Source organism: Salmo trutta, chromosome 14 (genome assembly GCF_901001165.1).
Source record: "Salmo trutta chromosome 14, fSalTru1.1, whole genome shotgun sequence".
Classification (NCBI taxonomy): Eukaryota; Metazoa; Chordata; class Actinopteri; order Salmoniformes; family Salmonidae; genus Salmo; species Salmo trutta.
This window is the reverse complement of record NC_042970.1, coordinates 18,524,942-18,541,432: the sequence shown is the minus strand read 5'-3', so window position 1 is coordinate 18,541,432 and position 16,491 is coordinate 18,524,942. Positions and strand designations below refer to the sequence as shown.

The 16,491-nt window shown below is 43.3% G+C and overlaps 1 pseudogene; it reads right to left on the bottom strand.

Annotated features, from left to right (window-relative positions):
• Nucleotides 1–330: 330 nt before the first annotated feature.
• Nucleotides 331–16,491, bottom strand: part of LOC115207187 (protein SHQ1 homolog) — a 57,491-nt pseudogene continuing 41,330 nt past the window's right edge.

Below are 16,491 nucleotides of genomic sequence, written 5' to 3'. Positions count from 1 at the left end.
TCCATTTGTTAAAGTTACCAGTGATTGGGTCTCCATGTAGGCAGCAGCCTCTCTGAGTTAGTGATTGCTGTTTAGCAGTCTGATGGCCTTGAGATAGAAGCTGTGCTTCAGTCTCTCGGTCCCAGCTTTAGAGAAGTCATCATCATTGATTGAATGCAAACAAGCTGTCATTCATGTACAGTACATAGAGGTAATTGCGGCATATTCTCCGCGACGCCCATCTAATGATCATCATCGATATCATCCTCATCATGATCATCACCAGTATCTGGTTTGACGATCAGCAGAAGGTTTCTGCAAGGACACTGCTCTAGGAATGTCCCTGTGCGGTTAGTAGCTGTGGCAGTAGCAGTATTGACTGTGACTGTAGCAGGCTGTGAACAGTCTCTCTCCGCCTCTCCCTGTGTTCTGCTCCTGGAATGCCTGCTGCCCACAGGCTGTGCAGAGATCCACAGCCCCTCCTTTACCCTCTCTCCCAGCTCCTGGATCAGCTGGCTGGGGCTGTCCGCAGCAGAGGGGAGGGCACTGGTCTTCCTCTCGGCTGACGTGAGGCTGGCCTCGACACTCTCTCCTCCTCTTCCCCCCTCTGTCAGCACAGTCAGGCTCTTGGGTTCTGTCAGACTCCTCTCTGCTGTGTGACTGGGGAGTTCTACTGAAGCCTTTCTCCTCTTCCTCTACCAGCGCCACAGTTTCCAGAACCTCCAACTCCAGCTCCAGGTTCATTTTCCTTAGGGACACTTTCTGTAGGGGATCAGCCAGAGGGGTCACCTTCCTGGACCTGACAGAGAGAGAGAGGACGGGATGAGACAGTCAGGCAAGTACATCAAAGATGGATCAGTTTGTCTTATTCAAATATTTAGAAATCCCAAAACCCCAACTGAAACCATTTGAAGAGCTGCTTTTCCAACACTGAGTTGTGGGTATTATGACTAACGCTGTATGTCTGACTGCATTTCCTACAAAAAATACAGCAACGAGATCTCAATCTACAAATCTAATATCCATTACCCAAATCCCAGCCTCATCTGAATGCTAAGTAGACAGCAATTCACGGAGGCCTGAGCTCAATGAAATATTGAAATAATGTTTAATAATCATGTAGGAAGATGAGTGTGTCTGATATGTAGGTTCTGCCCTGAGTCTCCGTCTGAAGCTCTCCCTGCGGTAGGTGATAAGAGAGCGAGGAGGATTACAGAGTTTACAGGACTCCATCCAGCACCGCCATCTCCTTCCCCCCACACAGACAAACTGACACAATACAAAAAGCTGCTGCAGCTGGTACTGCATGGAGCTACTGCACTCTGGCTTCTGGAGGGATAAGAGTAAGGCCTTCTGAAGAATCTGTCAAGACCCATTCTGTATGCCGACAGTGGATTTTTCATCTAGATAGGAGCAGAACGTTTATTTTTCCGGACACCAGAAAAACTGATGAAGACATCTTGTTCTTGTGTTTCAATAATTCCCATTCTGGTACATCAAAGAGACATTTTTAATATCTCAATGGCCAGCAGGGATTGTTTTTAGTGACGATGTTGGTATTCTGTAAAGAATACTGCTTGTCATGAGGAGAGACTCCCATTAGCATCTATATTATATACAGGTAACTGCCAAAATAAAGGAAACACCAACAACGTGTCTTAATAGGGCATTGGACCACCACAAGCCATAACAGCTTCAATGCACCATGGCATAGATTTTTCAATTGTCTGGAACTCTAATGGAGGGATGCAGCACCATTCTTCCACAATAAATTACATAATTTGGTTTTTGTTGATGGTGGTGGAAAACACTGTCTCAGGCGCCACTCCAGAATCTCCCATAAGTGTTCAACTGGGTTGCGATCTGGTGACAGACGGCCATTGCATATGGTTTACATCATTTACATGCTCATCAAACCACTTATGCCCTGTGGATGGGGGAATTGTCATCCTATGGGGGTATAGCCATGGTATCCAAAATAATGCCCTGCCCTAAGCATTATGGGATGTTAATTGCTTAATTAAATCAGGAACCACACCTGTGTGGAAGCACCTGCTTTCAATATACTTTGTATCCCTGTGTTAGAATTAGTTTGGCAGTTACCTGTATATTAAGAGGTACTTCTAATAATAATACAATAAATCATTTATATTCTAAAGGTTTTTTGCCATCTATATTCACATTCTGTACCAAAGTCAACCTTCCGACTGCAGAAGAAAAAGGAGACCAACAAGCTATAGAACATGGCAAGAATAAATTCAAGGGTTGGATAGAGTAAACGTGTCAAGTCACCTTGAGAATGGTCAAATAGACACCAGGCACACAACCAGCATTTACTGTGTCAATAAATGTTGGGTCAAAAAAGTCAAATTCAGGCTCCTTTGAATAGATAGATGCAAATGTAGAGAGAATGGACTCATCAACTAGCACATTGAAGCATGTTGATATCATGCATCTTCTATCCCAAGGAGAGCTGCCACATAACATTGGATTTCTATAAAAGAGGAGTAGTTTTATCCCTAATAAAAGGTCTCCTCGAACACCCATAATGTAAAGCCACTGGGGAATTGGGAGTCCCGGGCCTTATACATTATTCATGAAGCTAAACCAGCACAGGATGTTGCCAAAACTCAAGTGGCAGCTATTTTTCCACAGTGCAGCCGTGGTGATTAATAGCTGACCTTCTGCGGGTCGGCCTTCTGCGGGTCGATGTCCAGCAGGCCAGCCTCCCGCGGGTCAGCCTCCCGCTCCATTCAGGGCGAGATTAAGGACGAGCCTGCAGTTCTTCACAGCAATTGAGCTCCTTACACCTCAGCCACATTGAGGCCCCTGCTGCCCTCCTCAGCCCAATTAACCCACCGCTGAGAGCCAAGACAGCTCCTTATAACCGCAAAAGCTTAATGAGCTCCCACTCCGGGGGAGGAAACCATTTACACAGCAAACATGGAGGGATGTGTACTCATTTAGGATCTCAGAAGAGACTGTGTTAACAGATCTTATAGCTAGTAGTGGTGCTATATCAAATTAAACATAAAATGTCCATTCAGGAAATGAGAGTAAGAGTATGGAGAAAGAAAGGATAAAGAAAACATGACTGACCCATGACTCAAGTCCTATAAAAAAAACAAGGAATTGAAGGAGAACAATTACTCTGACAGTGAGTAACGGATGATTAGGCATGCATATGACCCATAGTAATACCCCCACCAGTGTGTGCAGAGTCAGACCCCACATGGAGACTGTAGACGATGGGTCTATAAAAGCCCTTCCTGGAGTAGAGCAGGCTGGCTGACTGGTTCTGGCTGGAGAGCCTCCTATAGCACTGCCACTTCAAAGCAGCACCCCCCTCTTCTACCCCCCTCCTCCTGTGATCTTTTCCCCTGTGGGAAGTCATTATTGAGTTAACATTGGAGGCTCTGTGCTTGTTTTCTCGCCTCCCTCCCCTTCTCCCTCACTCTGTGCTGTGGTGGGAAAAGCCTGGCTTGCGGTGAATACAAAGGCTGCTTTTGGAGAGAGGGAATAATGTTGTACACAGTTCAGTCATTACTAAACCACTGTTGTGGGTTGCCCTTATTAACTGAGGAGGGACGGCTTTTTAAGGTTGGAAAACTTCTGTCGAGACAAACATTCTTCCATCTGTCAGACACAAAAGTTCTTGGATGAGGACGGGAACAGGGTGGTAGGGAGAAGGACAGCTAGACTGAGGCAATTACAGACATGCATTGCTTTCATCAGCCTCATGTTCAATGACATCATAAATACACATGTCCCTACTCAGTCTCCTTAGGCTTGGATTTCCTGACTTCCTGAGTTTGATGGAGTGTGTGAAGGAGAGTGTGAGTAACACTGAAGACCTGTGTCAGAGGCATTATGCTGTATAACGATGTGTTTTGAGTCCTATCAGGTGGGTTACACAGTCAGTCACTTCCCTCCAGCCATGTGTTGGTACCCTGCTATGCTGCCCACCTTTACCTCCCCACTGACCTCACAACACCCCTCTCACAGGACTGTTGACAGTCACTGATCTCACAACACCCCTATCACAGGACCGTTGACAGTCACTGATCTCACAACACTCCTATCACAGGACAGTCATCACATTCATAGTAGGGATTGTAATCTTAGGAAGTATGTCAGAGTGCTTCCTTACTGTATAGAGAGTCAATTAGTTGATGTGCAACATGAAGAGAGTTGGTAGAAGCTAGTTGTAGAGTTTGATGTTCACCTAACTCCTACTCAAAATGAGGACTCAATGAGAGGAAGTTCCCTCATACATTATTAGTATACCACTGATGCAACAGCACCGTCAGTGTTTCTCTCTCCCTCTGTGTGTCGGGCTTCCTGTGTAAGTACACAAAAGCTGGACGTCATGCAGAGAGGAAATCTGAAGTACTTATCCCTGTTAGCTGTGAGACAGTCTTGGCTTTGTTTAGCCCAGCGGGACACAGAGAGGATCTGCTGTCTCTGTGGTGGGGAGGGCTCAAATCAGACAGACTAGATACTATATCTATCTACTGCCTCACAGACAAGGCCCAGGACAGGACAAGCTCCTGACAGAGACGTGTCTGTAGCGTAGTTACAGTACAGACCCTTCCAGAGAGTGACTGTGTCACACTAGCTGCATCACGGAAAGTAGTACAACCAAAAATCTGTAAGGAGAAAAAAAAGCTCAACTGTATTCCATTTCCAACATTTCTACCATTTCATGAAAACAATTGTCAATGCGGCCAAAGCCCTCTAATTAGCTAGCTTCCGAATTTAACAAGAGACACATTTCTAGGAATTACTCAAGAGCAATTTAACATTTCTAAACTAACCTCCCACTGGGCACCACAGTGTAAATTCTTGCCACTGCTGCAAATTTTAAAACATATTATACAGTACCAGTCAAAAGTTTGGACACACCTACTCCTTCAAGGGGTTTTCTTTATTTTTTACTATTTTCTACATTGTAGAATAATAGTGAAGACATCACAACTATGAAATAACACATATGGAATCATGTAGTAACCAAAAAAGTGTTAAACAAATCAAAATATATTTGATATTTGAGATTCTTCAAAGTAGCCACCCTTTGCCTTAATGACAGCTTTGCACTCTTGGCATTCTCTCAACCAGCTTCACGAGGTAGTCACCTGGCATGCATTTGAATTAACAGGTGTGCCTTGCCTTAATTTGTGGAATTTCTTTCCTTCTTAATGCATTTGAGCCAATCAGTTGTGTCGTGACAAGGTAGGGGTGGTATACAGAAGATAGACCTATTTGTTAATAGACCAAGTCCATATTATGGCGAGAACACCTCAAATAAGCAAAGAGAAATGACAGTCCATCATTACTTTAAGACATGAAAGTCAGTCAATACGGAAAATTTCAAGAACTTTGAACGTTTCTTCAAGTACAGTCTCAAAAACCATCAAATGCTATGATGAAACTGGCTCTCATGAGGACTGCCACAGGAAAGGAAGACCCAGAGTTACCTCTGCTGCAAAGGATAAGTTCATTAGAGTTACCAGCCTCAGAAATTGCAGCACAAATAAATGATTCACATAGTTCAAGTAACAGATACATCTCAACATCAAATCAAACTTTGTCACATGCGCTGAATACAACAAGTGTAGACCTTACCGTGAAATGCTTACTTACAAGCCCTTAACCAACAGTGCAGTTCAAGAAGAGTTAAGTAAATATTTTCCAAATAGACTAAAGTAAAAAATTCTAATAAAAAGTAACACAATAAGAATAACAATAACGAGGCCATATACAGGGGGTACCGGTACCGAGTCAGTGTGTGGGGGTACAGGTTAGTTGAGGTAATTTGTACATGTAGGTAGGGGTGAAGTGACTATGCATAGATAATAAACGAGTAGCAGCAGTCTACAAAAGGGAGGGGGGGGCAATGTAAATAGTCCAGTGGCAATTTTATTAATTGTTTAGCAGTCTAATGGCTTGGGGGTAGAAGCTGCTGGTCCTAGACTTGGCGCTCCGGTACCGCTCCCCGTGAGGTAGCAGAGAGAACAGTCTATGACTTGGGTGACTGGAGTCTGACAATTTTATGGGCTTTCCTCTGACACCGGCTATTATATAGGTCCTGGGTGGCAGGAAGCTTGGCCCCAGTGATGTACTGGGCCGTACGCACTACCCTCTGTAGCGCCTTATGGTCAGATGCCGAGCAGTTGCCATACCAGGCGTTGATGGTGCAGTTGTAGAACCTTTTGAAGACCTGGGGACCCATGCCAAATCTTTTCAGTCTCCTGATGGGGAAAGGGGTTTGCATGCGTTCTTCAAGACTGTCTTGGTATGTTTGGACCATGATAGTTCATTGGTGATGTGGACACCATGGAACTTGAAACTCTCGACCCGCTCCACTACAGCGCCGTTGATGTTGATGGGGGCCTGTTCGGCCCGCCTTTTCCTGTAGTCCACGATCAGCTCCTTTGTCTTGCTCACATTGCTCACATCCTTTGTCTTGCTCACCACACTGCCAGTTCTCTGACCTCCTCCCTATAGGCCGTCTCATCATTGTCGGTGATCAGGCCTACAACTGTTGTGTTGTCAGAAAACGTAATGATGGTGTTGGAGTCGTATTCGGCCACGCAGTTGTGGGTGTACAGAGAGTACAGGAGGGGACTATGTACACACCCCTGAGGGGCCCCAGTGTTAAGGATCAGCGTGGCAGACGTGTTGTTGCCTACTCTTACCACCTGGGGGTGGCCCATCAGGAAGTCCAGGATCCAGTTGCAGAGGGAGGTGTTTAGTCCCAGAGTCAGCTTAGTGATGAGCTTTGTGGGCACTATGGTGTTGAACACTGAGCTGTTGTCAATGAACAGCATTCTCATATAGGTGTTCCTTTTGTCCACATGGGAAAGGGCAGTGTGGAGCGCGATTGAGATTGTGTCATCTGTGGATCTGTTGGGGCGGTATGTGAATTGGAGTGGATCTAGGGTGTCAGGGAGGATGCTGTTGATGTGAGCCATGACCAGCCTTTCAAAGCACTTCATGGCTACCGACGTGAGTGCTACGGGGCAGTAATCATTTAGGCAGGTTACCTTCGCTTTCTTGTGCACAGGGACTATGGTGGTCTGCTTGAAACATGTAGGTATTACAGACTCGGTTGGGGAGGGGTTGAACATGTCAGTGAAGACACTTGACAGTTGGTCCGCACATGCTTTGAGTACAAGTCCTGGTAATCCGTCTGGCCTAACAGCTTTGTGAATTTTGACATGTTTAAAGGTTTTGTTCACATCGGCTACCGAGAGCGTGATCACACAGTTATCCAGAACAGCTGGTGCTCTCATGCATGCTTCAGTGTTGCTTGCCTCGATGCGAGCATAAAAGGCATTTAGCTCGTCCGGTAGGCTCGAGTTACTGGGCAGCTCGCGTCTGGGTTTCCCTTTGTAGTCCGTAATAGTTTTCAAGCCCTGCCACATCCGACGAGTATCAGAGCCGGTGTAGCAGGATTTAATCTAATCCTGTATTGACACTTTGCTTGTTTATTGGTTCGTCTGAGGGCATAGCGGGATTTCTTATAAGCGTCTAGATTAGTCTCCCACTCCTTGAAAGAGGCAGCTCTAGCCTTTAGCTCAATACGGATGTTGCCTGTAATCCATGGCTTCTGGTTGGGATATGTACGTAAGGTCACTGTGGGGATGACGTCGTCGATACACTTATTGATGAAGCCGAAGACTGAGGTGGCGTAGTCCTCAATGCCATTGGATGAATCCCGGAACATATTCCAGTCTGTGCTAGCAAAACAGTCCTGTAGTGTAGCATCCGCGTCATCTGACCACTTCCGTATTGAGCGAGTCACTGGTACTTCCTGCTTTAGTTTTTGCTTGTAAGCAGGAATCAGGGGGATATAATTATGGTCAGATTTGCCAAATGGAGAGCGAGGGAGAGCTTTGTATGCATCTCTGTGTGTGGAGTAAAGGTGGTCTTGGATTTTTTTTCTTCTGGTTGCACATGTGACAGGCTGGTAAAAATTTGGTAAAACTGACTTAAGTTTGCCTGCATTAAAATCTCCGGAGCACTGCTTCAGGGTGAGCATTTTCTTCTTTGCTTATGGCCTTATAGAGTTGGTTGAGAGCGGTCTTGGTGCCAGCTTTGTTCTGTGGTGGTAAATAGATGGCTACGAATAATATGGTCTACAGCTTATCATAAGGTACTCTACCTCAGGCGAGCAATACCTTGAGACTTTAATATTAGACACCGTGCACCAGCTGTTATTGACAAATAGACACACACCTCCACCCCTCATCTTACCAGACGTAGCTTCTCTGTCCTGCCGGTGTATGGAAAATCCTGCTAGCTCTATATTACCCATATCGTTGTTCAGCCACGTCTCAGTGAAACATAAGATATTAACGTTTTTAATGTCCCATTGGTAGGATAATCTTAATCGTAAGTAATCAATTTAATTTTCCAATGATTGCACATTAGCAAGAAGAACGGATGGCAGTGGGAGTTTACTCGCTAGCCTACAGATTCTCAGAAGGCAGCCCGATCTGCGGCCCCTTTTCCTGTGTCGTCAAGCAAATTACAGAGATCTGGGCCTGTTCCAGTGAAAGCATGATATATCCTTTTCATCTGACTCGTTTAAGGAAAAAGTTTCTTCCAGTCCGCGGTGAATAATCGCTGTTCTGAAGTCCAGAAGTAATTTTGGGCATAAGAGACGATAGAAGCAACATTATGTACAAAATAAGTGTTAAATAATAAGTTACACAAAATGCCAAAAAACAAAATAGCACCATTGGTTGGGAGACTGTAAAACGTTAGCCATGTTCTTTGACGCCATCTTGTTCAGAGAAGACTACGTGACTCAGGCCATCATGGTCGAATTGCTGAAAAGAAACCACTACTAAAAGACACCAATAATAAGAAGAGACTTGCTTGGGCCAAGAAACACGAGTAATGGACATCAGACCGGTGGAAATCTGTCCTTTGGTCAGATAAGTTCAAATTTTAGATTTTTGGTTCCAACCGCCGTTTCTTTGTGAGACACAGAGTAGGTGAACGGATGATCTCCGCATGTGTGGTTCCCACCGTGAATCATGGAGGAGGAAGTGTGATGGTGTTGGGATGCTTTGCTGGTGACACTGTCATTGATTTATTTAGAATTCAAGGCACACTTAACCCGAATGGCTACCACAGCATTCTGCAGCGAAACGCCATCCCATCTGGTCTGGACTATCATTCGTTTTTCAACAGGACAATGACCCAACAGTGTAAGGCTGTGTAAGGTCTATTTGACCAAGAAGGAGATTGATGGAGTGATGCATCAGATGACCTGGCCTCCACAATCACCCGACCTCAACACAATTGAGATGGTTTGTGACGAGTTGGACCGCAGAGTGAAGGAAAAGCAGCCAACAAGTGCTCAACATATGTAGGAACTCTTTCAAGACTGTTGGAAAAGCATTCCTCATGAAGCTGTGTGATAGAATGACTGGTACTGTATATATATTTCTGTAGAGACTCGCTGAAAAAAAACATAGGGAAACCACTGCTGACAACATACAATTACATTCCCCAGGCGTCTGGCCGTGGCTTGACCAGCCCACTGAACCCCCCTTAACCTCTTGCGTGTATCCTACCACTGGGGGCGCCACAGCGCATTTTGGAAAAAATGTGTTCCCATTTTCAACGGCCTACTAATCAAACTCAGAAGCTAGGACATGCATATACTTATTTTATATGGATAGAAAACACCCTAAAGTTTCTAAAACTGTTTGAATGGTGTCTGTGAGTATAACAGAACTCGTATGGCAGTCAAAACCCCGAGACCGATTGAACCAGGAAGTGGGATTCTGAATTGTGGACTCGACTTCACAGCCTTCCCTGTAATTCACAACGTGAAAAAATGATAATTGAGCACTTTCCAGTGCTTCCACTAGATGTCCCCAGTCTTTACAAAGTGTTTTGAGGCTTCTGCTGTCGAAACTCAGTGTAGGAGACGATGTGGCAATTGGTCACAGTAGGAGGGCCATCAGCATTGTGACGTCGGCGGCCGTGTCTGCCCCCACCTTTGGAAACGTTTTGAAACACAATGAAATCGTCCCACTCGAATCTTATTGGCTCTCTTGTTGAAACAGGCCCTGAAGATTAATGTTATACAACGTTTGACATGTTTGAACGAACCTAAAGGAGGGAAAATAGTCATTTTTCGTTAGCCAAGTCCCGCGCCCGTATCAACCTTTGGTTACAGCCTTCGGACGCGCTAACAACAGCAAGCTAATGGAACATAAAGGATGGACTTTTTCGACCGAAAATACATTTGTCGTGGACCTGGGATTCCTGGAAGTGCTTTCTGATGAAGACAACTAAAGGTGAGGGATTATTGGCAATATTATACAAGATCAGATGTGATGTGCGATTGTTCCAAGATGGCGACGAGCTAGGCTTTCTAGCTCATTTTCTGAGTATCGCATCCCCTTTTATCTCAAAGTGTGATTACCCTGTAAAGTCAATTTAAAATCTGTTATGACGGGTGTTTTCAAGAGATATTCATCTATAAATCTTAGATTGACAATATAAAAAAAAAAAATTGTTTTCGAATAGTAATTTATAAAATTGTAGCACTGTTTCCCGGGACGCATTTTATGGGAAAATAGTTAGTCAACGTCAGGTGCCGATGTAAAATGCTGTTTTTATATAGAAATATGACCTTTATTGAACAAAAGATTGCATGCTGTGTGTAACATGATGTCCTAGGTGTGTCATCTGATGAAGTTTGTAAAAGGTTAGTGCTACATTTAGCTGTTTTTTGGTTATATGTGATGCATGTGCTTGGTCGGAAAATTCATATGATGCTACTTTTACCATGTACTCCTCTAACATAATCTAATATTGTGCTTTTCCTGTAAAACCTTTTTGAAATCGGACAACGAGGGTCGATTCAAGAGAGGTGTATCTATAAAACGATATGAGACAGTCCTATATTTGAAAAAAAATATATATTGAATTTCGTTATGCTAATGTCGCTAGGAGTTTTCGCTGGAAAATGATCCCGCTAACGGGATGAGACGCTCAAGAGGTTTTAACCCAGTGGCCTGGGGTGGTCAGTCTGGTTCTAGCAGCAGCTGGTTGTCCCCCGAGGGCCTCCTGGGGCTGTGGAGAAGAGAGCTCTCCTCTAGGCATTGTCATACACACAATGTGTGTAGAGGCTGAATGGACGGCAGCGAGAGAGAGTCAAAGACAGAGAGAGAGAGAAAGACTAAAGGGAGAGAAAGATCCTCACTTCCTCCTCCTAGACTAGCGAGCCCTTGAGCTAGACACCCACAGGTTGCCATGGTTTTTGCTCTAGGATTTAATTGACCCAATTAATTGATTGTGCGGCAGACAGTGGGTAAAGAGGGGGAGGAATGTGTGAATGCTGAAAGAGCAAGGGGAAGTTAGAGCCCTGCTGATTTAACTGAGGTACAGTAGCACAACACTGATCCTATGGGCTTTGGTAGAATGGCCTCAGTCAATCTATATTGGAATCCTTTTGATGAGAGAAGAGACAGATAAATAAAATGAGGACTAGGTTTTCATTTCAGTCTAACAACACTGCAGGGGTTGGGCATCAGAGGATCATCAAAACAAACCAGTGAAACAAATGGTAAAGAGGTGCATTCATTTGTTAGTGGCAGATCATTGGAGGAAATGTTCAATGTATCTGACAATTCAAATATATGTAAATGATAGAATGTCCCTCTGTAATATAGAATATGTTGTAAGCAACATTAATTATCCACTTTAAACACCTTTTATCAGGACAAATACTAAATGGTGTTAAAATGATTTTCTCCACCCTGATACTACTGATCTGAGAGTGGACTGTCCACTTGTTTGTCTGTGTGTGAGTTTGTGGAACGAGAGGGTTTCACTGGTCTAAATCCCTGAAGTTTTTACGATACTGTAAATTTGAGGCCGATGTCTCAGCAGTCGGAGGGACTTTAAGAGCATGAACGCATGTGGGACAGCCCAGAGAGACAGACAGTATAAATCAACCCACTGAGCAATGCATTCATTAATCACTATGTCCATCATGAACGGGCTGATCGTGTCTGGGAGTCGACTGTGGGGAGGACTGACAAGATACAGGGGATTACAGCTCATCTCATCTTACCACCGGAATCACAGAGAAAGAAAGACAACTCACTTAGCAGGAATGACAAATCCTTCACGAGGGAATATCTAACCGTGAGGAGTAGAACAATGCTTATACAATCTGTCATCAAACCTATCACTGGGACAAAGGACTGTCACAACTAACCATATGTGATAACAGAGCGCTGTCTACGGCATGCAAACCACAGCTGGTTGCTGCTCGAGGCTTGCCTGCCTGCCTAAAGAACAGACAGCTCTCCTCTCGCTGCTGCTTTCCATGGCAAGTGGACTGTGCTATTTTATTCCACATTCAGAAAGGAATGAAATGCAGTCTGAGGCACAACAATGTAGAACAGTTATGAAATGTCTACCTGGGAATAGATTGGCAGCAAGACAATGGAATGGAATGCCTGGGCTCTGGAGGTTTTCGATCAAGGTGCCCTGAGGCAACCGCTACAACAGGAGGGTTAGTACCTCTGTCTGGACTCAGCCGCTCTCTGGCTGTCTCTACTCTCACTGTGTCGGTCTCTGCTGACACCACAGCTGAAATGAGCCATGTCTCAGGGCAGAAAGACAAAAAAGCTTTACTTTGTTTATTACGTGAAATTTTTTACCGGAAAAGGGAAATGTAACAATTCAATCACAGATCAATGCGGCAAGCACGAGGACTAATCCATTTAATGATCAATGTGGGGTTGGAACCAGTGGAAGGCAGCGTGTTGTTAGGTCAAGCTGACATTTAGCGCCGATGCACAGCGGGGGAGGAGGAGGAGAGGGAGGCGGATGGGAAAGCACTCAAACTCAGATGCCTTTCTGTGGTTTCATCTCCTTGACTCTGACTGAGGTGAGACTGATTGAGTTTTCCAGTGGCTTGACAGTGCTGTTTTGCTGCTGCTCCAAGCATACGCTGAGAGAGAGAGAGAGAGAGAGAGAGAGAGAGCTCAGGACCAAAACTCTCTCTGTACTCTCTTTTCCCTGTCTGCTGCAGTTTAACAGACAGATCGAAACGGACTCCAACTCTGATCTCTACCATTGATTTATTATTAATTGGCCGTCGAGGTGTTTTCTTTTCCAGACAGAATGGGAATTCGTTGGCAAAATTTGAACCAGAGAAAGCTCCAGTAAACTCCCGGCTGTCTGCATCTGGACGAGGGGTCTACAACGTCAGGAGCACATTTCACTGTTATTTTACAGACGAGCACACCACTTGGCTAAACCCCCGCCAAGAGTAAAACAGTGCTCACTATGGAATGATGTGCTTGCAAGCTCACATTTTCAACGTGTAAGTAATTGTAAAATATGTACAAGGGTGAGGAGCGAGCCGTGCATTCTACATCAATTAATGAAGAAACTACACAGATCTTTCTTGAGTTAACATACAAGCACAGATCTTGTACTACACAGTGCACTGTCAATCTGCTTCTTCTCATCCTAGTACTTTCACTGAGAGAGGGCTCAGTCTCAGTATGATCTACTGGGACTCCACTGCAGCACGGAGGGAGACTGTACAGACCACACACTCGCCAACAGCACCTTTGACACACAAACACGTATACAAGTAGATTGCATCTCACAATAGCTCTGTCAGTCAAGTGGCCGTGCTGTGACAAATGACTCGTCTAATCCTCTCATACGGTGCAGCATCATGGGAGCTGGGAGCCACTTTCCTTGGCCCTGGGAGGTCATTTTCTTGCTGAGGGAGGGGGGGTGGACTTACTTGACCCTCTGAATCAAGACACAGTAGTCTGTGATGTAGAGGTCATTCAGTAGGTAGGCCGGCTCATTCTCCTGGAAGACTTTGTGAATATCCAACAGGCACTTCAGGACGCATGCTTTCCCTGAACAAGGAAAACAGAAAGAGTAGAAAAACAGTGTTAATCGATGGCTGTGTGAGGAATGGTAATATATATATATATATATATATATATATATATATATATATATATATATATATATATATATATATATATATATATATACACACACACAGTTGAAGTCGGAAGTTTACATATACTTAGGTTGGAGTCATTAAAACAAATTGTTCAACCACACCACAATTTTCTTGGCAAGTCGGTTAAGAAATCTACCTTGTGCGTCACACAAGTCATTTTTCCAACTATTGTTTACAGACAGATTATTTCACTAATTATTCACTGTATCACAATTCCAGAGGGTCAGAAGTTCACATACACTAAGTTGACTGTGCCTTTAAACGGATTGGAAAATTCCAGAAAATGATGTCATGGCTTTAGAAGCTAATTGACATCATTTGAGCCAATTGGAGGTGTACCTGTGGATGTATTTCAAGGCCTACCTTCAAAAACTCAGTGCCTCTTTGTTTGACATCATAGGAAAATCAAAAGATATCAGCCAAGACCTCAGAAAAAAAAGGTAGACCTCCACAAGTCTGCTTCATCCTTGGGAGCAAATTCCAAACATCTGTAGGTACCATGTTCATCTGTACAAACAATAGTATGCAAGTATAAACACCATGGGACAACGCAGCCATCATACCTCTCAGGAAGGAGACGCTTTCTGTCTCCTAGAGATGAACGTACTTTGCTGCGAAAAGTGCAAATCAATCCCAGAACAACAACAAAGGACCTTGTGAAGATGCTGAGGGAAACAGGTACAAACATCTCTATATCCACAGTAAAACGTATGTATATATACATATACATATATATATATATATATATATATATATATATATATATATATATATGTGTATATATATATATATATGTATATGTATATATATATATGTATATATATATATATGTATATATATATATATATATGTATATATATATATATACATATATATATATATATATATATATACATACATACATACATACATACATACATACATACATACATACATACATACATACATACATACATACATACATACATACATACATACATACATATATATATATATATATATATATATATACATACACACACACATATTTTTTTATTTCACCTTTATTTAACCAGGTAGGCAAGTTGAGAACAAGTTCTCATTTACAATTGTAACCTGGCCAAGATAAAGCAAAGCAGTTCGACACATACAACAACACAGAGTTACACAAGGAGTAAAACAAATATACAGTCAATAATACAGTAGAAAAATAAGTCTATATACAATGTGAGCAAATGAGGTGAGATAAGGGAGGTAAAGGAAAAAACGGCCATGGTGGGGAAGTAAATACAATATAGCAAGTAAAACACTGGAATGGTAGATTTGTAGTGGAAGAAAGTGCAAAGTAGAAATATAAATAATGGGGTGCAAAGGAGCAAAATAAATAAATACAGTAGGGGAAGAGGTAGTTGTTTAGGCTAAATTATAGATGGGCTATGTACAGGTGCAGTATTCTGTGAGCTGCTCTGACAGCTGGTGCTTAAAGCTAGTGAGGGAGATAAGTGTTTCCAGTTTCAGAGATTTTTGTAGTTCGTTCCAGTCATTGGCAGCAGAGAACTGAAAGGAGAGACGGCCAAAGGAGGAATTGGCTTTGGGGGTGACCAGAGAGATATACCTGCTGGAGCGCGTGCTACAGGTGGGTGCTGCTATGGTGACCAGTGAGCTGAGATAAGGGTGGACTTTTCTAAGTCAGAACCGTCCAGAGTAGTGATGCTGGACGGGCGGGCAAGTGCGGGCAGCGATCGGTTGAAGAGCATGCATTTAGTTTTACTTGTATTTAAGAGCAGTTGAAGGCCACGGAAGGAGAGTTGTATGGCATTGAAGCTCGTCTGGAGGGTTGTTAAAACCTGTTATGGCTTGATCCCGTTAGCGGGATCGATATGACGACAGCCAGTGAAAGTGCAGGGCGGCAAATTCAAAACAACAACAAATCTCATAATTAAAATTCCTCAAACATACAAGTATTATACACCATTTTAAAGCTTTACTTCTTGTTAATCCAGCCACAGTGTCTGATTTCAAAAAGGCTTTACGGCGAAAGCAAACCATATGATTATGTTAGGTCAGCGCCAACACACACAAAAACACAGCCATTTTCCAGTCAAAGAGAGGAGTCACAAAAAGCAGAAATAGAGGGGAAATGAATCACTAACCTTTGATGATCTTCATCAGATGACAATCATATGACTTCATGTTACACAATACATGTATGTTTTGTTCGATAAAGTTCATATTTATATCCAAAAATCTCAGTTTACATTGGCGCGTTATGTTCAGTAATCTTTTTCCTCCAAAAACATCCGGTGATTTTGCAGAGAGCCACATCAATTTACAGAAATACTCATCATAAATGTTAATGAAAATACAAGTGTTTTACATGGAACTTTAGATAAACTTCTCCTTAATGCAACTGCTGTGTCAGATTTCAAAAAAGCTTTACCGAAAAAGCAAAATCTGAGTACGGCGCTCAGACACAAAAACATGCCATACAATAT